Here is a 24,829-nt window from a genome sequence, read left to right as displayed (position 1 = left end):
TTTAAAGGTAAACGATTTTAAGTTCTCTACGAGAAATTTCAAATTTCGGGAATGTTTATTGTCATTCGAAAGAACATTCTTTGGTATTTAATTTTTGTAGATTATCTGTTTCAAATGTTGACCGCGGCTACATCTCAGATGATCCATCCGTTTAGTCCAATTTTTGATGATTCGTTTGAGCATTTCGACTGGTATCTGGCGAATGGCACGCGGGGGTTGGCTCCATTATCTGAATCGAAGCGGAATTGTCCTGCGCACCCAAGTGTTCTCTTTTATTAATACTCTTTCTTACTATGAACTAAAAGGTTTAGATATGAGGTTCATAACTTCACCGACACCTTATTTCTTTAAGAATAACGGTGTTTTGTGAGGGTAGAAAAAGTCCGATTTAACTCGTATGCATTACCCACTTTCTCAGGTGTTAGGAAACACGTGTAAGAAGCTTTAGCATTATTCAATTTCACTTTTACTGAAAAACGGCTCGGTGAACAGACAGGCTGTCACATTAGAAAATCATATTGCGGTCCATAAACCCTTTCACAATACTTTGGAAAAAAAAACATTTTGAGATTTCCTAGGTATCTTCTTCTTCTTTACTGGCGTAGACACCGCTTACGCGATTATAGCCGAGTCAACAACAGCGCGCCAGTCGTTTCTTCTCTTCGCTACGTGGCGCCAATTGGATATTCCAAGCGAGGCCAGGTCCTTCTCCACTTGGTCCTTCCAACGGAGTGGAGGTCTTCCTCTTCCTCTGCTTCCCGCGGCGGGTACTGCGTCGAACACTTTCAGAGCTGGAGTGTTTTCATCCATCCGGACAACATGACCTAGCCAGCGTAGCCGCTGTCTTTTAATTCGCTGAACTATGTCAATGTCGTCGTATATCTCGTACAGCTCATCGTTCCATCGAATGCGATATTCGCCATGGCCAACGCGCAAAGGACCATAAATCTTTCGCAGAACTTTTCTCTCGAAAACTCGCAACGTCGACTCATCGGTTGTTGTCATCGTCCAAGCCTCTGCACCATATAGCAGGACGGGAATTATGAGCGTCTTATAGAGTTTGGCTTTTGTTCGTCGAGAGAGGACTTTACTTTTCAATTGCCTACTCAGTCCGAAGTAGCACCTGTTGGCAAGAGTAATCCTGCGTTGGATTTCCAGGCTGACATTGTTGGTGGTGTTAACGCTGGTTCCTAAATAGACGAAATTATCTACAACTTCAAAGTTATGACTGTCAACAGTGACGTGGGGGCCAAGACGCGAGTGCGATGACTGTTTGTTTGATGACAGGAGATATTTCGTCTTGCCCTCATTCACTGCCAGACCCATTTGCGTTGCTTCCTTGTTCAGTCTGGAGAAAGCAGAACTAACGGCGCGGGTGTTGAGACCGATGATATCAATATCATCGGCATACGCCAGCAGCTGTACACTCTTATAAAAGATTGTACCTGCTCGATTCAGCTCTGCAGCTCGAATTATTTTCTCCAGCAGCAGATTGAAAAAGTCGCACGATAGGGAGTCGCCTTGTCTGAAACCTCGTTTGGTATCGAACGGCTCGGAGAGGTCCTTCCCGATCCTGACGGAGCTTTTCGTGTTGGTCAGCGTCAGTTTACACAGCCATATTAGTTTTGCGGGGATACCAAATTCAGACATCGCGGCATAAAGGCAGCTCCTTTTCGTGCTGTCGAAAGCAGGTATTACATGGAAATAAAAAAAGCTGGTCAGTTAATACCCAGATGTGACTTGAGTTCGTCTGTTCGCTCCAGATAAAAGTTTAGGTAGAAACTCACACAGTTTTATAGTTCCTTGATTCGCTTTGGACTTTACTGTCACACTGCTTTAGTTTTCGACAGAACACTATATTTTATACCATTAGTATTCCTACCGAGATGAAAATTATAATATATTTAACCTAAAAATCCCTAAATGATGGCTATCCATTTCCGATACCTCCTGGATTGTAAAACACTGACCTCTAATTATTTGTTGAAGATCCTGAAACGCAACTCTTTCTAGAGTGGTCTACAACTGAAAGAGGAATATATCGGCTCTTGGGGTATCGTACGCTTAGGCTACGAAAACTAATAAACCTATTAGATCTATATAAACCCGATACCAATAGCCACTTCTAACTGCAAGGCTAAGCGATTTTGAGTCTTCGTTGCTGCAGAATACTACAAACTTTACCCATCTTGAATTTATGGCATTCTGCGACCAAAACTTGGGGCTCAAGTTCTAACAATAGTATTATTCATAGATATGTTATCAAAGAAAAAAAACTTTATTGCTCAAAGTCACAAACTAATGTCATGACCATATTAACTAACGTTCTAATGAGGTTCTGGACTCAGTTTTAGGTTAGGTTTGTTAGGATGTGGGAATCAAATTTCTTCTCGGTATAGTGGAACTTTAGAACTGAAGAAATTTCAAATATGGTTTAATAAAATGTTTAAGATCACTATTAGTTCCTTTCATATCGTTTAAGGGTCGCAAAGCTTATCAATAACTTTATCTTGAACACTACAAGCCATACGGCTCTTTAACTCATGTGAACACTACAATAACCGGTAGATTTATAAGCTTTTATTCTACAAGCTGAGAAGTAGAAATTGAATTCAATAATAGTTCAAAGTAAGATATATTGGCATGAATGAATTTTGAGTTCGAGAGTGTACTAGATTTTTGTGATGGCTTTGAGTAAACGATCGATGCTTAGTCGATGGCTACAAACAGAAGCAAAATTTAGAGATTTCCTTCATACTTTCAATGTCCATCTGTTAAATGTTGCGGTAGAGATCTTAACTCAACACTATCGTCTCTACTAAAATAGCACTGCAGTATTTACGCTTGTTCTTGGAAATGTTACAAAACTTTGCTTTTGATGCTAAAATTGCAATTTTTTAAACCTATATGATTTAAAAAATAAATCCTTCGGAAAAAAGGTTTGCCCTTAAACTGTTGAGACAAATGCGCAATTTTCCATGCTAAGTATTTGTTATTTCCACTGAAGGTAAAAAATGCTCTGCCAACAAGTCAAGGTGTAAAGGTCACACGCTTTAACGTGTTATTGTTTACATTCACTTTACAAGTTAAACCATAAATATTCTTCAATTTCCACGACAATATGACAATATATTTTCAAGTATTTTGCCAAGTCGGCACAAACAACAGAGGAACCTTGAAATAGTTGCGTTTGCTTGCGTTGAAAAGGAAGTGCAAATTGTTATGGATTTAGTGCGAAGCTTTGGAGCAAGTTTGCCCGTCTATTTGTATGTGAGTTACTACCTGTATCCGGATTGTAACTTCTTTAGTGCACTTGTGTGCCCTTGAAGAAAACTGGCTGCAGCAATGCATCGCAGAGAAGTCAAAACAACATAAACAAAGCCATAAAGCATTCGACGGCAATGACAGCTTTCCGATTTTTCGAATATAGATAGGAATTTTCTAATTCTTTTGGCACATTGTAAGACATTACAATAAATGTGGAATAAAGTGAACTTCGACTTCGACACCAAGTTTGCAAATAGCAAGCAGTTAAGGCTACCGCTTACGGTTTACTCTCACAGAAAGATCTCGCAGTTACACAAGTTGGGGTTGTTGATCAGCGCTTGCTGAGTTGCTACAGATCCATAGGTTCGAAACAAGAGTGTATCAGGACATCGGAAAACCAACTCACTTCCAGTCGTATGAAATTGGAGAATGAGTGCCATCTCTATCAACTCATTGGTACTATACTAACGATTACGTTGTGACCGGATACCCATAACAGTTCAATATGGAAAAAGCTTGAAGCTGTTGTCATGAGCTCCTTGGTTAGTTTAGAGTGCAGAGTCAGCAAGCTCAAAGCTAATAAAGCCACTTCGGAGAAATATGTCTATTGCTACCTTGATGACAAACATCTGCGCTTGAAAGATGCTACACTCATCTGAAACTAGAATTGTTAAAGAGTTCCCGATAGATGGCTTCATCTTCTACTTCTTCGTTTCATCCGCGAAAAACCTCAATTCACCGATTCTCCAACGCTTTGCCCCGCCCAGAAATCGCTCGCAGACTGAAAAAGAACCGCGAGAAGAGGGTTTTGCAGTGCAGTGACCTCTACTACTTTGGAATTAATTTAATCGAAGCAGTGGAGCAGTTTAATGTGTCCCTGAATCGGGATTTTCATATACCCAGTTTCCAAAAAGGTATTTATAGCCTTCTCCGCAAAGCATCTATCTGCTATGTGCCATGTGCAAAATCGAATTTAGGTCATTGTTGGGGTTGTTCTTAGTGCGTCATAGATGCCACTGAGGGCCGCTCTTTGAACACGCTTCAGCTGCTTCTAATGTGGTTTCTCCGAGCGCCCTCCACCAGTAAACGACTGTAATGAACATTACTGTTTAAGTTTCAAGTTTCTGTGTTTTTTCTTTAAAAAACTATGGAAACTCGAAATGAATTACCCTTTATTATTCCAGGGTTACACTATTTCATACATTTTGTAGCTTTTTATTTTTATTTATTGATTTTTAAAATTTTTGCGGAGTATAAATTACCTTGAAATCATTATTCTAATCAACTAATATAGAACAATTATAGCAATTATATATTGATTTCTGCTCTCAGACCTTTGTGAATATTTAAATGCATTCAAACATTTAAAAAATTATTTGAAGCGTAAATACTGAAATTTTTATTGTAGTATTAATGTCTTTTACACTTTTAATTTTTTCACTTCACTGTGCTTTCAACTGCTGATTTTTTCTGCTTTTATTACACAAAACTCCGGCAGTTGTTGGCATTGAATTCTTCAGTGCTCACTTGTTTACGCTTTTGTTTTGCATTTTCGTCATTTTTTCTCGTCACTGCGATTTGTCATTTAGAATTTATGAGTTTGGCTTTCGATTTTCGCCTCAACAAACATGGAAACATAAATTTTCACACAACACAATTACGAATATTATATAAGTATGTTTGTATGTATGTAGGTAAATAGTTAATGCATATCAAATATTCATAAATGGAAATAAATGCATAATTTATCAATACAACAATTGTAATAACAATAACCACAAGCAAATCATCAATTCACCAATGAAAATAATGATTTACTATTTTCTTATTCATAACGCTCTCTTTCTCTTTCTGTCTCTTCCATAGCATACAACTCTCATCAATGCGCCTGTAAATATCGCAAACCACAAAATAAATTTTCAAAATAAAAAAAAAAAAAAAAATCATAAATCAAATGTTTTAAAATTGTGCGCACAGCATGTCAAAAAAATACACACAAAATAAATGCAAATAAAATCAAAAACAGCATTAAATTATTGCAAAAGTAAAACTTAAAAAGATAATCTAAAACATAAATGTCATCAAAGCATATATGAAATAAATCATGTGCAACCGCGTGTTCATAAAAATATAGCTGTAAATATTTAAGTCATTAGTAATGACAAAAATAAATAATAAAAAGTTTTTTGTAAAATGAAAATAATTCTTTTTTTATGAAGATACATTTTCTAAAAGCATTTATAGCAACTACTCTTTACAAAAATACTCTCTCGTCAACTTTCGTCTAACTCTCACGCAAAAAATTGCTCACAAAATCTAATTGGCTTCTAAAACAAACAACTTTGTAAATGCAACTCTGCACACTTTAAACGAAAGCACTAATTTCAACACAACTGTTTCCTAAAAAAGTAATAATCTAAATGTCACGCTCACTAAAACTAAGGTTGAACTAAAAAAATACTTTTCTAAAAATCATCAAGTAAAAATTTTCGTTTCTTAAACAAAACAAACTCTTAAAATAATGCAACTCTCATGTCTCATAAAATAACTCGCTCTAAAGTCTAAAATTATAAAAAATAATATCTCATAACTGCTCACAAGTCATACGTTATCTCTATGCCTCGATAAGCACATGAAACAATTTCCATCACAAAATCGTAACAGAAATTATGGAACAATCATTTCAAGCATTGTGTTCTCATTTACATGTTGCTTTCAAATTAGCTAAACCACAACAAGCGGGATTTAAGTGGCAACCAGCAACAGCGCGCTCGAGTGAAAGACCACAATTCCAGCAACACAAGCAGGGGTTTTCGGTGTTACCAACAGCAAGTGGATGATCTTAAGAAAACCACAACAATAATAAAAAAATTAAGCAAAATCGGAAAGGTGTCGAAGACATTGCAACGCTGTGAGGTAAGGTATCTGACAAAACATATAAAATATGAAAAAAATATTAAGTAAATATTACTATAACCATACTTAGCTATTGTAGCAATCCATGTAACGGGTGATTTTTTTGAGGTTAGGATTTTCATGCATTAGTATTTGACAGATCACGTGGGATTTCAGACATGGTGTCAAAGAGAAAGATGCTCAGTATGCTTTGACATTTCATCATGAATAGACTTACTAACGAGCAACGCTTGCAAATCATTGAATTTTATTACCAAAATCAGTGTTCGGTTCGAAATGTGTTTATCGACAAATTTTGTTCAGCGATGAGGCTCATTTCTGGTTGAATGGCTACGTAAATAAGCAAAATTGCCGCATTTGGGGTGAAGAGCAACCAGAAGCCGTTCAAGAACTGCCCATGCATCCCGAAAAATGCACTGTTTGGTGTGGTTTGTACGCTGGTGGAATCATTGGACCGTATTTTGCTGATGCTGTTGGACGCAACGTTACGGTGAATGGCGATCGCTATCGTTCGATGCTAACAAACTTTTTGTTGCCAAAAATGGAAGAACTGAACTTGGTTGACATGTGGTTTCAACAAGATGGCGCTACATGCCACACAGCTCGCGATTCTATGGCCATTTTGAGGGAAAACTTCGGACAACAATTCATCTCAAGAAATGGACCCGTAAGTTGGCCACCAAGATCATGCGATTTAACGCCTTTAGACTATTTTTTGTGGGGCTACGTCAAGTCTAAAGTCTACAGAAATAAGCCAGCAACTATTCCAGCTTTGGAAGACAACATTTCCGAAGAAATTCGGGCTATTCCGGCCGAAATGCTCGAAAAAGTTGCCCAAAATTGGACTTTCCGAATGGACCACCTAAGACGCAGCCGCGGTCAACATTTAAATGAAATTATCTTCAAAAAGTAAATGTCATGAACCAATCTAACGTTTCAAATAAAGAACCGATGAGATTTTGCAAATTTTATGCGTTTTTTTTTTTAAAAAAGTTATCAAGCTCTTAAAAAATCACCCTATATAACAGTTATTTTTCAAAAGGTCAAATTTTCAAACAATAATCTTTCGATTCATCTTTCTTTTGGCTAACTATACATGATATCTTAGCAAAAAATATGTTTCTCTTGACTTTTTCATATTGAAACTCGAAAATGGAAGAAAGATTGTAGACTCATTTGACGGAGTACTCTAATAATTTCCGAAAAAAAGTGAAAAGGCGTGGATTAACGTGTTAAGTTTTCTCGATTCCCCACAACCTTTTGCTGTATCCGACCTCGTTTCGCCCGTAAATTATTCTTTCTTTCAAGTTTGTCACATGGATTTTAACACATATTTTTCCTTTTTCAAACCTCTCCGATAACATTCCTAGCCTGACCTTATAAATGTATATTGAACTGGTTTCAGTTAAGACTTTTCCAATTCCCGTATGATGCACTTTGCCAAAAGCAACTAGTTCCTTATATTTTTTACATTCCATTTGTGTCATGAATTAATTCGCAGCCTCACTTAAACTCAGTAAATACCTTTTAACATTAATTTATTATACGCTAATACTTTTAGGAAGTATCTGCTCAACGAAACAATACTTTTGAAACATTATTCGAAGAGCTCGCAATAAGTTATTGGATCTTCTTATCCCCTTCGTACTGAATAAAATCAACTATTTCAGATTAAAATTAATATCAACAGACAATCCACAAATTTCTAAATTTTCGGTAATCTTTGAAGTCGTAGTTCCACGGAAACATGGTTAATCAATTTTGGAGTCGGCTAAGCCTTACCTGGATATTAGACATCATTCTTATTTAAATAAGAAGTCGTTTAGAATTTCATTATACTACATTTGTGGAGAATAAAAAGAACTTTGTGTTTGAGTAGTCGTAAGGTAAGGGATTCCACTACGTATATAAACCCCCAAATCGAAATTTCCTAATAAAACCCTGATAAGATAGAAAAAAAATTGTATTATTCACTTTCAGTAGCGTAAAGGCCACGGACTTTCTGGAATATCTGATCCATTATGTATTAACTATTTCAAAGACTTTGCTTTTTTACAAGGTACAACAAAGTAAAAAGATTGGATATTTTATTTAGCTTATGTAGAATGATTCGACTTAGGTCAAATACTGTATTTGGAAAGGGTGATCCGTTTCAAGATTCCCTTATTTTTTAAGGAAAAAAACAGACACTTCATATTTTATAAGGAATGTCCATTATCATTCGAAAGAGCATACTCGGCATTTATTATTATTAGATTATCTTTTTAAAATTTTGGCCGCGGCTAGGTCTCAGATGGTCCATCCATTCGTATAATTCTCGTTGGCTCGTTCGAGGATATCGGCGGGTAATGGGCGAATGACACGCATGATATTTCGCTCCAAGGCTTGAATCGAAGCGAAATCGTCCGCAAATATTTTAGACTTTACATATCCCCACAGAAAAAGACTAACGATGTGATATCGCACGATCTTAGTGGACAATTACCGGTCAAAAACGTAGAATTATCTGTGTTCTCTCAATAAATCCATTGATTGATGCGATGTGAGCTGTTGAAACCAAAGGTGGTCGTGATTACGAGGTTCAATTTCAGGCATCAAATGATCGATTATCATGACGCGATAACGGTTGCCGTTGATGTTATCATTTTTGAAGAAATACGAGCTGATGATTCCAACCGCCTATAAACCACACCTAACCATTTTTCATGGATGAAATGTCAGCTATTGAATCTCTTCAGGTTGCTCTTCGTTCCAAATGCGATAAGTTTGCTTGTTTGCATCTCCCTTGACACAGAAATGGGAAACATCGAATCTTCTTGGAACTTTTCAAGAGTCCAAGATCGAAGCGATGTCGTTTGGGAAGATCGAGCGGTTTCAGTTTATGCACAAGCTATATTTTGTACGGTTTCAACTTAAGATAGCGACGTAAAATGCTCCAAGTCGTTCCATATGGCAGTACGAGTTGCTGAGAACGGCGCCAAATGGATTCTCCACGATCTTTGTGTACACTCTTAGCTACGGCTGCTATATTTTCTTCATTTCGTGCTGGACGTGGTCTATTTGGTTAAATATTATACAATTATGAATGCTGGGTCTCAAAATGAGTGATGGTGCAAGAAATATTAAGCTCAGTATACCGATTATCTTAATCATAAATTGAACGAAGCGCGCGAAACACGTACAGAACATGAATTTTCGTAATAAAATTGAACTATTTGTAAATGTTGTTCAGGCATAAGTCTTTCCATGATGAAATGCAAAACAATACTGAACAAAAATAACATGACAGCTTGACACGACTCATGCGGGATCTGTCAAAAAGGAGCTATTGAAAAAAGTACCTATTCTTGGATAACCCGTTATTAACTACATATTTCTAAGAATTTGCTTCCATTTAAGGTACTTTATAGTGAACTCATATAAACCCTCGTCCATATTGGCAAAAATCTAGGCTAGTCGATTTTTACAAGCTTCTTTTGAGGATAATATTTTACCGGAAATTCGTTTGCTATACACAGTTAAATATAGTAATCAATTGATATCAAGTTCGGACTGGAAGGTGGATTACAAGAATCTCCGAACCGATACCTTTTGTTTATGGCCTGGCGTTATCCTGATCGAACAGAATTCCCCTTCTATTGTGTAAAGCTTATTTCTTCTTGGCATTTTTTTCCTTTGGATTAACCTATTGTTGACAGAACAAGTCCAAACAAGAGTTTGGTCGTAATTATTTTATAAAGAGTTTCAACAATTGGCTTAGGACAACGTGGCGCAAATTTTTGTTGTTACACGCACTTTGGTAACCCTGGCTTACTAAATAGGCATAGGATAATTATAACTTTTGTTTCTATTTTTTATTTTCTTAATAATTGTCTGGTATCTAACGTTCGTTCAATAAGTTCCGTCTGTGGAACCCTTTTTGAGTTACACTGAAATAATATTTGGCAATTCTAAGTTATTTTACTGGGTACATAAAATCATCACAGTGCGCACAAATGTGTAGTAATGTAAGAACGAGTATATTTTCCGTGCATTTGCACGAACATATAAACTGCTAAAATTAAATTTCGAGAATTTTCAAACATGTCCGGCAGATGTCAAGCGTACAATCGAGTTTAATTTCTGACGACATGTCTACATATGCACATACACACATAGAACATATAGGGGTAACATTTGCCGAGTGTCATAGTGGCAACTCGGCAATGTTGCTGTGCAAGCGTAAAATTTAATTTAACGTAAATCCAATCAAATTCACTGGCAGCATAATTTCGTAAAGGAGAAAGCATAGCAAAAACAAAAAAAAAAAAACAAAAAACGAAAAAATCAAATAAAATAAAAAAATGCGACGTTGCATCTATGGATGTGTGGGACTTGGCCAAAAAGCAGAGATCGTCAAACTGAAAACTAAAAATGAAAAAGAAAAACCATTTCGAAAACAAGAAACTACAAATGAGGCAATAAAAAAAGACGAAGTGGAAATGTAAAAAATGTCGAAAAATCATAGGCGCTTATTCTGGTCGATTTTAAGCGCTTTACATTGTCAACAAGCTTAGTCGCAGTAGTTGGGAGCGGCTGGAAGTTTGTGCAGATTGCCGCAGTCAGCCAATTTTCGGTTTTGCTTGCCAAGTGTAAAGAAATTAGAACAAAAATTCTAACCGAAAAAAGAAAAACTGGTACAAGAATTATACAAGGCTCCAACATACTGTGTACAACATATTTACGAATGCACTAGGGTGGCCAAAAAATGTGTACGAACAAATTTAAGAAATTGTTTAAGCATTACGCCCTTGACGTAATGTTAGTCATGATGCAGAATGTATCAACAGTACTGATGCCTTAGCAGAACATAATATACGAGGGATGTCTAAGGCTTACTTAAAAAAATGTTGAAAATGTTGGGCTATTTGAGATATGGTAATTGAAAACTGATTAGAAACTAATACTTGTTGGCACCGCTTTCCTAATCTTCAACAACTTTTACATGCTTTAGAAAATTCGTACATTCATCCCGATAGAAAAAAAAAATAATTCAGAGAGTTTTTCACTGTTCCGAGAGTAACGAAAAATGCTAGGTAGAAAGTATTTTACTCACAATCTTTTCAGAACTCCTCAAATGGCTGTATTAGAACGATTACTCAATCTAGCGCCAATTGGCAACGAAATCAGTTTCGTGATGGGCGACGTTAGGTAAATTATTCTCAGGATTCTTTAGGCATAGCTCGATAAGCAGGGGATAGGTGGACAAAATAGACTCTTACCCTTTATCTATCAGTGGAACGTTCAGTAGCCATTAAGGTGGTTATGGCATTAGCGCCGGAGTCTATTGGGTAGAGTTAGACTACAGGCGATCCTTGAAGCTGCGTATTAGCTAATAATGCAGGAAACAACATAAAGATCAGTATATGCGCCGACAGTTGGATGCCAATTATCTGACTTCGCATTACGTCAGAGAATGTCATTAGAAACAGGGAATCAGTAAATGTAACGAAATTAAAAAAGTTGATCAGATTGCCAATTATGCAATCCGTCTGGCTAGCGAAACAGTACACGAAATATCCAAGTCGCTAAAAACGACATACGAAAATGAAATATCCGAAAGGGCTGATAGGCGGAGAAGACTGAGATGCCTTAACGACGCATGCTTTTTACTCACACGGTCTCAAAAGGACTAAAGTATTTTTGATGACCTAATGATAGGTCACAACTTACTGCCATTTCATGTAAGCTGGACCATCCAGTCATACATGAAGAAAGAAAGTGCAAGGAAGTTGACATAAATGATGCGTTGGAATGCCTCCTATAGTTCTGTCCAGCCTTATCTAGAGCTCATCTTAAATCCTTACAACCTTCGCAATCCTAGGGAGTAGATGAAATATCAAAATTAGATATCAAGTCGCTCTTAAAATTCGCAAAAAGCCTTGACGTTTTCAGCTCAAATTAGACTGAACCACCTCTATCTTTACTAATGGCATGTCAGCCTTCTACTAGTTATAACCTAACCTAATCTTCTAACTTCTGTAAGGTAAATTGGTTCTAAAATTTTTGGGGTTAGTTCAGAAAGGACTACAATAAAAGGAATAAATAAAAAAACACACCTTATTAACAATAACCTTTGCCTCGTAGGCTGGTTCTTAAGGGTTAGGAAAATGTAGAAGAGAATATTTTACCTTAACCTCAATGTCAAAGGTTGATACAGTAATATGTGAAAATCGAAGCTTTTTTCTTAGATACCCTTAGAATATAGAAGTAAAACAGATATTTTTTTAGTTTATTTTTTAGTTTTAGATCGTAGGGTGGCCCATAACTTTAAGAAAAAATCAAATTTCTAAATACAACCACTAAGCCTTAGGGTGGTCAAAAATGTTGCAATTAATTTGATTTTTAACCTTTCAAAGGGTGATCCTTAAATACTGTGGAAAAAGTTAAAGGGATTTTTAAACTTAATCTAATCTGTGCAAGGTGGAACGTAAATGTAGAAAACAAATTTTGAAACAGATTGGCAAAAAGAAACTTTTACTTACGATCTTTAGTTGATATTAGATAAGTTTATTAGTACAAATTCTGGTGGATGGGGACTAAAAAAAAATATATATTATATTATTTTTACATATGTATGTTGTTGTTTAACCACCCTAATATAAATAAATAAATAATTATCTAGTAATAATTAACTTCTCGACTTTATGGCGTAAATATTTTCTTATGTCTTAATTATATATTTTTTTGTGGTATCCTAATGTATATAATATATTTCGGTTACGACTGTACAAATTCAAACGGTAAAATATATACTTCTATATACATATGTATGTCACCAATCAAAGAGTTTAGGCTGAAAAATTAGTATATTTTTATTTTTTATTTTTGGACCCCCCTAATATGCATAAATAAATATACTAACAAATACTGTGGTAGCTTAAAGTCCGCTTTGTACAATCGCCCTGTCGCTGCTTGTTCTACCCACACATTGGCATTGCTGTTCAAATAGTTTTCTTTCCTGCCACTCAGTGTCGACCTAGGCTAGTTGGTGAACCAGGCAACAGGAAATCCTCTGCGGCCAATGCAGTTGATAGCTTTGATTTTTTCACTTGTTATGCTATATTTGCCGCTCTCCCACTTGAGTGAGTGTAGCTTGGTGTAGGTGTGTGCAAGGGTTCGTTACTTGTTTTTTGTGCCATCTCTTTTGCAATTTCCTTTACTCACTTTCAGCATTGCAAGCAGTAAAAATATCATTATCGCTTTTATCGTCATTATCTGTAGTGATTTTGTGCACCCTCGCTGTTCTGCTGCCATTTGACTTGGCCGCTTGGTGCTTCAGTGCTTCAACGATGCTCTGATCAGTAGTGAGTAGCCGTTTGTTGTTGTTGCTGTGGCAGCTTGTTTTGTCATTAGTGCTGTCCTTTGCAATTCATTTAGCAGGAAATGTTGCTTGATATTGAAAGTTGTTGGCACAAAAATAGAAATACTTAAAAAATACGAGTACACAAGTGGGGTGTGACGGGCGGGTATTTATAGCAGCGCTTAAGCTGCAGCTAAGGTATTTTTAGTTGTCCACTATTTGGAGGTATTTAATCGAAGTTAAGTGAAATTCAATTGGCTGCAGTAATTAGCAAATCTTGTCCCTTCTGAACACTCAAAACTGGGAGCGAAAGCTCTTGGGAGAACAAGAGATTTAAGAATACGAAAAAAAAGTTAGTTTCCTGAATTTATTTTAAGAAACATGTCTGCGAAATGTAATGAATTTTGAAAATATGCTGTATGACCCGAACTTTTACCGCACTTTTCAGAAAAGTACCGTTAGCTAATACAATAAATATTATTCGGTTTTTACTGGGTTCAAGATAATACCTTAGCTTTCTCTCTTAGTTTACGCGTCTCCTTGAGGAGGGGTTCTCATTGATGGGGTTTCCTTTGAATCGACTAACTATCATCTTCCAAATCCTTCGAAGCAGGTGGATTCCGTGAAGAGCTTTGCGTGAAACATGGAATATTTTTTCCAATTGGGTTGCAGTCATCTTTGACAGCATTATAGTAGGTGGTTTCGGTATTCTGCCACTTCCCTAAGCTGGTGTGACACTCAGCAGAAATGGCGGGTGAGCTAATGTCTTAACTGCCTATGCACCGTTAAAGCCATGGTAGGCCTCAGTGAAGGTGTTGGTCCAACCCTCTTCACGCTGATCGACTCTGTACGCACTGCAGCATAAGGGCGTTCTGCAATCCTTGCTTTGGCCTCATTAGAAATATGTAATTCTTAAAACTGAATTAGAAGAAAATGGATTCGGGGGTTGAAAGGAGGTCGGCACCGGCATCCAGAAGTAAATTTGGAATTGTAGAGTCATAAAACTAGGTAAGGCTAGTAAAAGGGTCGGCACAGAAGTATTTAACTTTCGAAGGTATTTCAGGTACTTGAAGGACACTACTTTTGTGTGAACGGATAGCGGCTCTGAGTGGGGATCCAACTGGCAATTAACTCTTTAAAACTAAACTAGGAGAAGAGAAAACCCTGAGGTGAAAGGAAGTCGTAATCGATATTCAGAACTAACTTGGGGATGATAGATCCCGTAGACAGGAAATTCGCTAAGGCTAGTAAAGGGGATTAATATATCAGGTCCGAGAAGGTATTTTTGGCATGATTAAAATAAGTCAAAAAACCCCTTTACCTTACTGTAATCGGTTATAAATTGTAAAACCGTCTATTTATAGAAGTACAGTTATACGATTAAGTCAAAGTTAAGAATAATAGCAATATTCAACTTATTCTCGATTTGGAGGTGAGCAACCGTAGTCTAGTGATATATTGGGATATATGCAATAACTCTCAAAGCACTTAAACTTAAAGTGAGTAAATTCTTTAAGAGTTGAAAAAAAAAATCTTTCTGATTAGCTTTAATGAGGAAACCGAAACTTCAACGAAAATGCCAAGCAGACAGCATATAAATGTTGGCAGAATTCTAATAGACACACACACACAACCAACTGTCATAATCATTAACAGTTTTTCATAAGACTTTTCTCTTCTTACTTCTAGTTTCACTTGTTGAAGAAAAATTTGAGTTTTTCTCTTTTTCTTGGTTTCATTTTGCGGCTTCTGTGGGCGTAAAATTTGTGTTGCAACGCTTCGTCTCACTCTCGTGAGCAATGGAAAATTCATTTCCAAGCCGCAAACGCACTTACTACTAATGACAGTTGGGAAAAGTGGGCGGCAGGACGAGTGAAATGGGCGTAAAGCGTTTTTATCACTGGCATATGACTTCTCTTTTTTCGTATTTGCCTCTCGTTTAATTTGTACTAAGTAGGGGTATTCATCTTTTATACAACTATTTTACGCTCAGTCATACTTACTTAGCTAGTCTGCATAATTTCTTAGTTGCTGTAATTTTTTTCAACACTCCACTTATTTACATTTATGTAGTTGAAGTAGGATGTCAGTTAAAGATTAACTTATTAGATAAGTATATACATTGTAAACTTAAAACTAAATCATGTATTCTTTTTGGACTTTCCTCTGGATTTAAACCAGACTGGTCAATGTAAGATGATGTGAGAAGTAAATCACTCGCTAGTTTAGCAATTTTCGATTTACCACTTCTTTATTCGTTATATTAGAGCGTTATTTTTGTATCCTGAAAAATGTGAAGTATATGAAGAGAATGAAAGTAGTGTCACTGCTTCCCCTCCCAACTATATTGGATTAATCTAGTCTGTCTGTGCGCACCTGTAATATGTTCGATTCGCCATTCTTTCTGTTTGGACATGGGATTTGTTAGATTCGCCATTCTTCAAGATTAGAAGAATCGAAAGAAGCTGTTATACTTACGTATTTATTTTCGCATGAAAAATTTAATTCCGCGGTTTCGGTGCTTGTATGTCATATTTCATCAATATGTCAAATATGTACTAAGGAACTTTTCTACTTAGAACAACAGAGATACTAAATCGATGAAGGCTTCTTTTGGGTGCTACAAGTTTGGTGACGCTATAAGTGATTAATTTCATACTATGTAGTAATCGAGTGTCTGTTTTGGTTTTTACCAGCGATGCTGATGACAGTATATTTTACCTTGATTGTTTTCCAAAAGAGAGTACTCGTACCTTAACATCATTATGTCATTAATAAATTTAGATAGTATTGTATCAGCAATAACGCAGTGAATACCGACCCCAGGCGTCAATCGTCTCGGGCTTTTGCGTAGAAAAGTAATTTCACATGGTTTCTCGATTTTGGAAACCCTACCATAGGCCCACGAAGCAAGGTCATGCACTCTCTAAAAGATTACATCAATAAATTGAATGTTTCGTTGGCTGTATGGCATGTAGCGTCGTCTTGTGGGAAACAAAAGTCATTCCCATCAGAATCCTTCTAGCCAGGTATGAAAATATCATCAATCACTCCTCCATTTCATTCCCCAATGACCTTGTGGCCGGCTTAATTTTTGAAGAGATGGATGAAGAGAGAGATGGACCAATGACTTCCTCTGCACATAGAGCAGACCATATTATGACTTTTTGCGGGTCTTAAGGCGTTCCAAACGATGGCTTTTGGATTATCATAACTTCAAATGCAAAAATTTTGTTTATTACTATACTGATTCAATCTAATGTGAGTTTTGTCGCTGAAAATAACATTTCTTGTGAAAATCAGGATCGTTGTTTATCTTGTTTTGGGCCCATTCACTTAAGGTGCGAAGCTCTTGATGGTCTTTCGGTCTCAGTTCTTGCATGTGTTGGATTTTATAAGCCCATAAACCATAAAGTCAATGAGCAAAGCTTCATATAAGGCGCGCGTTTGCGGATAGACTCATTTGAGTCTTCTTCGATACTCTGCTCTACAGTAGTAGCAATAGCGTCATTGCTTTTTTCACTTTATCCACTAGAGTGCGCATCCCTTTGATGGTTGCACGATTCCTGACCCTGTGTGCGATTGTGTTGAGCGAATATTGAACGTAGTGGGCGATCATATGGAAAAATTTTAAATTTGACAATATATGTTTGTGTTACCATTAGATAATGATGCAATCTCCGAGAAAATTCTTCTGATCAAATGACAATACCGCATAGCTAATTTACAAACTCTGCGATAAAAGTCCTTGTAAGAGACGCTTGTGTATTTGTGAAGTGTATAATAGAAGTGAGCGTTTTTTCTAGCGTTAAAGCACGATATTGACATTTTGGTGGGAGCAACTCCCAGAGGTGCGCTCCCTTATATGACCACTGTGATAAATGCCACATGAATCTACTGGTCTTGTCCCGTTCATCGCACTTCGCATCACGGTGGTGGTGATGTCAACCTTTATTCTTACGAGGCATCAACTAGCTGTACAGAGGCATCTTCCCAATTAAGGAACTGGATTTTGCAGGTGCATGTTCTTAAATCCTAATTCTTAACATGTCTGCAGTGGTTGTTATCAAAATGGGTATCTCTCATCCGAAGCTGTTTTGATCTTTTCATTGAGTGTGTTTTCCTACGTGGTGGATCCCAAACATACCGCACAACCATAGGAAGGGATGATTCGCCTTCTCACTTTAGCTCGCCTTCACAGGGATGTTTTTTGGCTACCTAGAGGGTGCTTGATCTAAAATCGGAAGTCATGTCGTGCTTGAGCCATATGTAAAAGAATCGTTTCTGGCCGCTCCGAGAACTTTCTTCACTTGCGTGAACTTCTACACATGGCTCCATCCTCCAGTTTCTTAAACTTCAGCTCATTAAATTTACGAAAAATAGTATAAACTAAAGTTTCAAAGAACAAGCATTTTAATATTTGTACTTTCTTTTTAGCTCTGTCGAGTTCATTATTCTACAATTTTGTTCTCCCCTCACTCACCTCAATATTATTTATAACCTCGGATTTCTTAACGCTACAAAGCATAGCACACTTTCTGATTAAATACCACAACTGCCCGGCAATCAGAGTCAGGCTATCACCTGCAGCAACTTTAGTGACACTCATCATATTACTTTCTCCAACATTTATTACCTTCTCGCAAGCAAGTCACTGCAGTCTTATTCATTTCCATACACTTTTATCTGCAACCACTTAGTTTATTCGCCGGGAGTTGCACATTTCGCCCGACACTTCTCTTCAAATATAAACCCTTCCGCAATCTAGACGCTTACTGTGGCCATTGATTTGCCTTATTCTCGTTTTGTGATTGCTACATAACCTCAATAAACTTACTTCTCAAAGCCCACTGATATACATATCTACATGCAAATGTAAATATTTTGAATTCTTATTTTCTTTCATTTAGTTTTGCCTGAGTCCTGTTGTGTCCAGCTCTTGTTGACAGCCTCGGTTGCTGGTTGTGTCAGTTTATTACGGTAAATAAATAACTTTTACAAGAATACAGCAACTGCAATTCTGTATGCAAAGAAATGCAAATGTGTATGTGCTTGCCGGTTTGTGCCCCATGCAACAAATGCATTCGCTTGCAACTAGGAAATAGAGTTGTTACGGTAGAGTCCACAATCAAGTTTCGTAAAAACGATTTTAGAAAAATCCTGCATTGCAAAAGAACAAATGCTCATCTCTCTGTCTATATATTCGTTGCAATATCATATAAAGGTTGATTTTTTAAGAGCTTGATAACTTTTTAAAAAAAAAAAACGCATAAAATTTGCAAAATCTCATCGGTTCTTTATTTGAAACGTTAGATTGGTTCATGACATTTACTTTTTGAAGATAATTTCATTTAAATGTTGACCGCGGCTGCGTCTTAGGTGGTCCATTCGGAAAGTCCAATTTTTGGGCAACTTTTTCGAGCATTTCGGCCCGAATAGCCACGAATTTCTTCGGAAATGTTGTCTTCCAAAAGCTGGAATAGTTGCTGGCTTATTTCTGTAGACTTTAGACTTGACGTGCCCCACAAAAAATAGTCTTAAAGGCGTTAAATCGCATGATCTTGGTGGCCAACTTACGGGTCCATTTCTTGAGAGAATTGTTTGTCGAAGTTTTCCTCAAAATGGCCATAGAATCGCGAGCTGTGTGGCATGTAGCGCCATCTTGGTTGAAACCACATGTTCAACCAAGTTCAGTACTTCCATTTTTGGCAACAAAAAGTTTGTTAGCATCGAACGATAGCGATCGCATTCACCGTAACGTTGCGTCAACAGCATCTTTGAAAAAATACGGTCCATATGATTCCACCAGCGTGTTACAAACAACCACACCAAACAGTGCATTTGCGGATGCTAATGGACATGGGCAGTTCTTGAACGGCTTCTGGTTGCTCTTCACCCCAAATTGCGGCAATTTTGCTTATTTAACGTAGCCATTCAACCAGAATGAGCCTCATCCCTGAACAAAATTTGTCGATAAAAACACATTTCGAACCGACACTGATATTTATGGTAATAAAATTCAATGATTTGCAAGCGTTGCTCGTTAGTAAGTCTATTCATGATGAAATGTCAAAGCATACTGAGCATCTTTCTCTTTGACACCATGTCTGAAATCCCACGTGATCTGTCAAATACTAATGCATGAAAATCCTAACCTCAAAAAAATCACCCGTTACTTATTTATATGTTTGTAGAAATGCATGTATGTGTGTTGGTAAAAATGTGTATAGTCTCCTCTCCCCTTTAGCTCTGTGTAAACTCTGCGTGTGACCTTTAGATTAATTGAACCGATAGGAACAAAGGCCGGAAATGGATAAAGTGTAGGCCTGGAAATAGAAATACATTCGAGTGTCGAGAAAGCTTGAGAACAATGCGGGCACTGAATGGAAATGACACATAACCACACTAAAGTGGCAAAGGTGTTCGTGAGCGATAGGATTATGGAGATTTTCTGAAATATACAGCAAACAAAATAACATTTATGTGACTATTCTTTGGCTAAAGGCATTTACCATTTCGTAAAGGAAAGGAAGGCAAGTTTTAATGTATACAAAAATAACGTTAGGCTCTGAGGATTATTCATATTTGTTTGGGAATTTTTCTTAGCATCCAAATACCATTACCTAACTAAAATTTTTTTCGTCATTGGGATTACGATAGATCTTATTGGTTTTTTCAGATACCATTAAAAACCGGTCCACATAGTGAAGGAGAGTTTCCTCACTAAAAATAAAGTTACGGCGGAGTCCAGAAAGAGCTTAAAAAAGTTTTTCTGCATTCTATAAACAAAGGTAAAAATTTAATAAATAATATTTCTACTACAAGCATTAACGTTAATGTTGAAAGAGACCTAGATAGCGCCGCGAGCTCCGACTTCTCCCTTTTGACGTCTGCCACGGTTCAACAAGATAGTATAATCTATGAAGATGACGTTCTCTTCAGACCTGGGTTTAATAAACATTCTTTTTGTTTTCTTGTTGAGCTTTTGGAAGGATTCCAGCGGAATTGATGAACTGGAAAGTCTATGAGCATGTTTTAAATTGGCAACGTGTCGGTACTCCGTTATTATCTTGCGTTCTATGGATTACCCTTTGGCAAGCGCTAGTCAGCTACCTAAACTTTTCCGGCTAAAAGATCATTCTGATCGCATCACCGGCATGGTAGGTGTTCTGACTGAACATTATCCTCCCCCAGCGGGCGGGGTGGTAAGAGGCGACTAATATCAAATATGCACTATGCTAGTTATTTGGATTGGCTCGAAATTTTCCCATAGTCTTGTGAGAAATAGTGTTATAATATTCAGCATGAACTGATATTGTAGACTTTGAATGAGTTTCCTTCTAATGTTAAGACATTTGAACTTCAAGCGACAAATATCGCCAGTCATTGAGTTTGATGAATTCAAGATCTGACTGGAGATTTAAATCTGGTACCACGGAGAGCAGTTAGCCCAAGGAGTTCACTCCAATCTGCTCATTGAAGATTCATAGTAGCTGTGGTTTAAACCCAAAGGCAGGTTGAATTGAAAATTCCGTTCAGTGTGGAGCACTGCGGTCGGCTGCCGGACCCACAGCATGGCAGAGATTTTCGATCGGCCTCGAAGACCGAGGTGGAAAAGTTGTCCCTTCCACCTGACCAAATGGAAATAATACTTGTAAAAAGCATGTACCTATTATTTGGGGTGCTGATCAACGCAGTGTTCTCATCTATGTACTTTTAAACAGTGTGGGGTAAAAACACATGGGTTGTGGGTTCACTTGCAATGAAATTACATGTCTGGTCAGATCAAAATTGCCAAACCTGTATGGATGAAGGCAGGGTTGAATCATCTAGACACATATTTTTAAAAATCTTCTCACATCTAGCTTTTGCGAGACTGCAGGTGAAACATTTCCGTAGATACACTTTCGACAAACTTTGCGAAGCTTCTGTGATTCAAACAACTTCGTCGATCTTAGAGGGATCTCTAGGAGTTTTGTGAACCACCTATACAAGCGTGATCTTTCCTTACCTTTGGTGCGAAGATCTGCTCGTGACTTAATCTAACATAATGTTTAGAAGGGTCCACTTTTAGATACATATAAAACAGGTTTATTTAATTAACATAACCTTTATTTCCTGAGTCTGTTCACGATCCTTAAAAATATTCTTTGAGGGTCTTCACTGAAGGCTGTTTTGTATAGCTCGGTAAACAAGGGGTGGATAAAATATATCCTATACACTTAAGCGGGTTGCATGGCGTTGGAACATGCGACTCACCAGTTGAACTTGCCACTTCTACACAGATAGATCAAAAAGGCTGTGTAAGTTTGCGTAGGGATCTATAACGCGGATATAAAATCTCTGGAGATCCTACCAGTTTCGGGAATACTGCAGTCTGTCTCAAGGGGAAGACTTTATGGTTTTTAAAGCTGCTAAGCAAGGTAATAACGTCAATAGCCATGCGGAAATTAAGGCAATAATCTTACATGGCATTACGTGAGATAATGCAAGTAGAAAGACAGTATATACATAAGGCATTACAAAGAACTTGCCGGTCCATGTGGTGCGTGACAGCTAGCCAGTATAACCTAACATAACCACCGATGGGTTTAATAAGAGATAAATACGTGAATTAAATACAATAAAGATAGAGATTGTGGTAGAATTAGTGCGAGTAGACTTAGTACTGATATTTATGCAGTCTTAAAGGTAGAGATCACTTACTAAGATTAATTGAAAGATGGCATGACTCAGCAGTACTTTAAAGTTGTTGATATCTGAGTTCCGAAATCTGTCTTTAGTTTGAGCCGCATTCGTTCTCTAGCTAATCTTTTCGGATCTGCATATGTTTGTGAAAATGATTCGAATTGGTGTCCAATCAGGTTCGGTCAACTTGGAGACATTCTTCCAAACTTATTTAACGGATACTTTATGCCGCCTCAATTAAAATACTAAAATACCGGAAGTCCACACGTTGCCCTCCGCAATCCATACTCTTACGAAGCCCAATATTAATGACTGAGCTAAGAAGTACATTCAAATGAGTTTGGATAAGTATCGTCTATTTTGAAATATGGTATAACTTCAACTTGGAACTGGACAATCATTTGTTATGACAATGACACCCTCCACTTGCGCAAACTAAAGCCCAGCACATGGCTGTTGGAACTTCTAGCACACTCGGACTTCGCAGCAATATTTCACATTAATTCATTTCTTAATGTATTTGTAAGTGAGTGAATCTATCAACAGAGCACAGAGCCCATCGGCCATGGCTTGGAGAGCGCAATACATTAACTGTATATATGTGTGTATGTGTGCGTTTGCAACTCTTGGTCCATTACTCATCCGGCATGCAGTGTGTCTGTTGCGATGCGAGAGTTATGATGCACGCACACAATAATAGTATACAATAGTAAATACACATACACACACTCAAACGCGATTGCAAGAAGTAAAGCAAACCATGCAGCTGCTTTTGGCGTCAAGCTTTTGCTGGCAACAAGAGGAAAGTAAGAAAAGTGGTAACCACTGGACGCTTAGCTGCATGCACTTCATCATCGCTTGGGAGTTTTGTATTTGTAACTGTTTTACAGTTTTTGCTTGCAAGCGTGCCGTGGGCAGAAACTGACAGCGCGCTATTGCTTATTCAAGTTGCATGTGTGCGTGTATTTGTTGTAATCATAAATGTTAGTAATATTTTTATATAGAGTATTTTTAACTTCGTCTCTGTCATGCCCACGCAAATTGCAGCTGCAACACATTTTTATACACCAGTAAATAGGTGTACGGAGGTATAATATATAGTTTTATAATAACGGGTGATTTTTTTGAGGTTAGGATTTTCATGCATTAGTATTTGACAGATCACGTGGGATTTCAGACATGGTGTCAAAGAGAAAGATGCTCAGTATGCTTTGACATTTCATCATGAATAGACTTACTAACGAGCAACGCTTGCAAATCATTGAATTTTATTACCAAAATCAGTGTTCGGTTTCGAAATGTGTTTCGCGCGCGTGTTTGTTCAGCGATGAGGCTCATTTCTGTTGAACTGGCTACGTAAATAAGCAAAATTTGCCGCATTCTGGGGTGAAGAGCAACCAAGAAGCCGTTCAAGAACTGCCCATGCATCCCGAAAAATGCACTGTTTGGTGTGGTTTTACGCTGGTGGAATCTTGGACCGTATTTTTTTCAAAGATGCTGTTGGACGCAACGTGTACGGTGAAATGGCGATTCGCTATCGTTCGATGCTAACAAACTTTTTGTTGCCAAAAATGGAAAAACTGAACTTGGTTGACATGTGTTCAACAAGATGGCGCTACATGCCACAACAGCTCGCTCGCGATTTCTATGGCCATTTTGAGGGAAAACTTCGGACAACAATTCATCTCAAGAAATGGACCCGTAAGTTGGCACCAAACGATCATGCGATTTAACGCCTTTAGACTATTTTTTGTGGGGCTACGTCAAGTCTAAAGTCTACAGAAATAAGCCAGCAACTATTCCAGCTTTGGAAGACAACATTTCCGAAGAAATTCGGGCTATTCCGGCCGAAATGCTCGAAAAAGTTGCCCAAAATTGGACTTTCCGAATGGACCACCTAAGACGCAGCCGCGGTCAACATTTAAATGAAATTATCTTCAAAAAGTAAAAGTCATGAACCAATCTAACGTTTCAAATAAAGAACCGATGAGATTTTGCAAATTTTATGCGTTTTTTTTTAAAAAAAAGTTATCAAGCTCTTAAAAAATCACCCTTTATAAGAGGTTCGTAAATGCTGGAAATGATAGAGTGAAGTTTGGAATCATAGAAACAAAAAAGTTCAGCTGCACTGAAACTATAATACCCTTCTTGGGTATATTTCCTATAGCAACAAAGTATATAAGAAGATCTTGATTTTGGTAGATCAATTTGTATACCAGCATTAAGCTAAAATAGTTCGATCTAAATAATACATACACTCAGAAATTATAGCATATTCTCAGATAATAATCTGTGCCAAATATCGTGAAGATATCTTGAAGTTTAAGAAAGAAATATGTGTTTCCAAATTTCAGATCGACATATGAAAAACTCAGGGACTAGTTCACGTATATACATACGTCAGACAGACGAACATGGTTAAATCGACTCATATCCTCATTTATATAAAGGTTGATCCATTTCGAGGCTCTTTACTTTTCTAAAGAAAAAGCCAATTTAATGAAGAATGTTTATTATCATTCGAAAGAAAATTCTTTCGCATTAATTTTCGGAATTTTATCTTTTTCAAATGTTGGCCGTGGCTACTACTCAGATGGTCCATCCGTTTAGTTCAAT

At 37.3% G+C, this 24,829-nt stretch overlaps 1 long non-coding RNA gene across 1 annotated transcript in view; it reads left to right on the top strand.

The window, feature by feature from the left end:
• Nucleotides 1-5,210, top strand: part of LOC125778458 (uncharacterized) — a 62,664-nt gene extending 57,454 nt beyond the window's left edge. Inside the window, exon 2 of the long non-coding RNA XR_007422727.1 lies at nucleotides 5,134-5,210. This is a non-coding gene — a long non-coding RNA (uncharacterized LOC125778458). The remainder of the gene's footprint in view (nucleotides 1-5,133) is intronic.
• Nucleotides 5,211-24,829: the final 19,619 nt, after the last annotated feature.

This window comes from Bactrocera dorsalis, chromosome 1, assembly GCF_023373825.1.
Source record: "Bactrocera dorsalis isolate Fly_Bdor chromosome 1, ASM2337382v1, whole genome shotgun sequence".
NCBI classification, from domain to species: Eukaryota; Metazoa; Arthropoda; class Insecta; order Diptera; family Tephritidae; genus Bactrocera; species Bactrocera dorsalis.
Note: the sequence above shows the minus strand (reverse complement) of the source record. Positions and strands in the feature narration are given on the sequence as shown.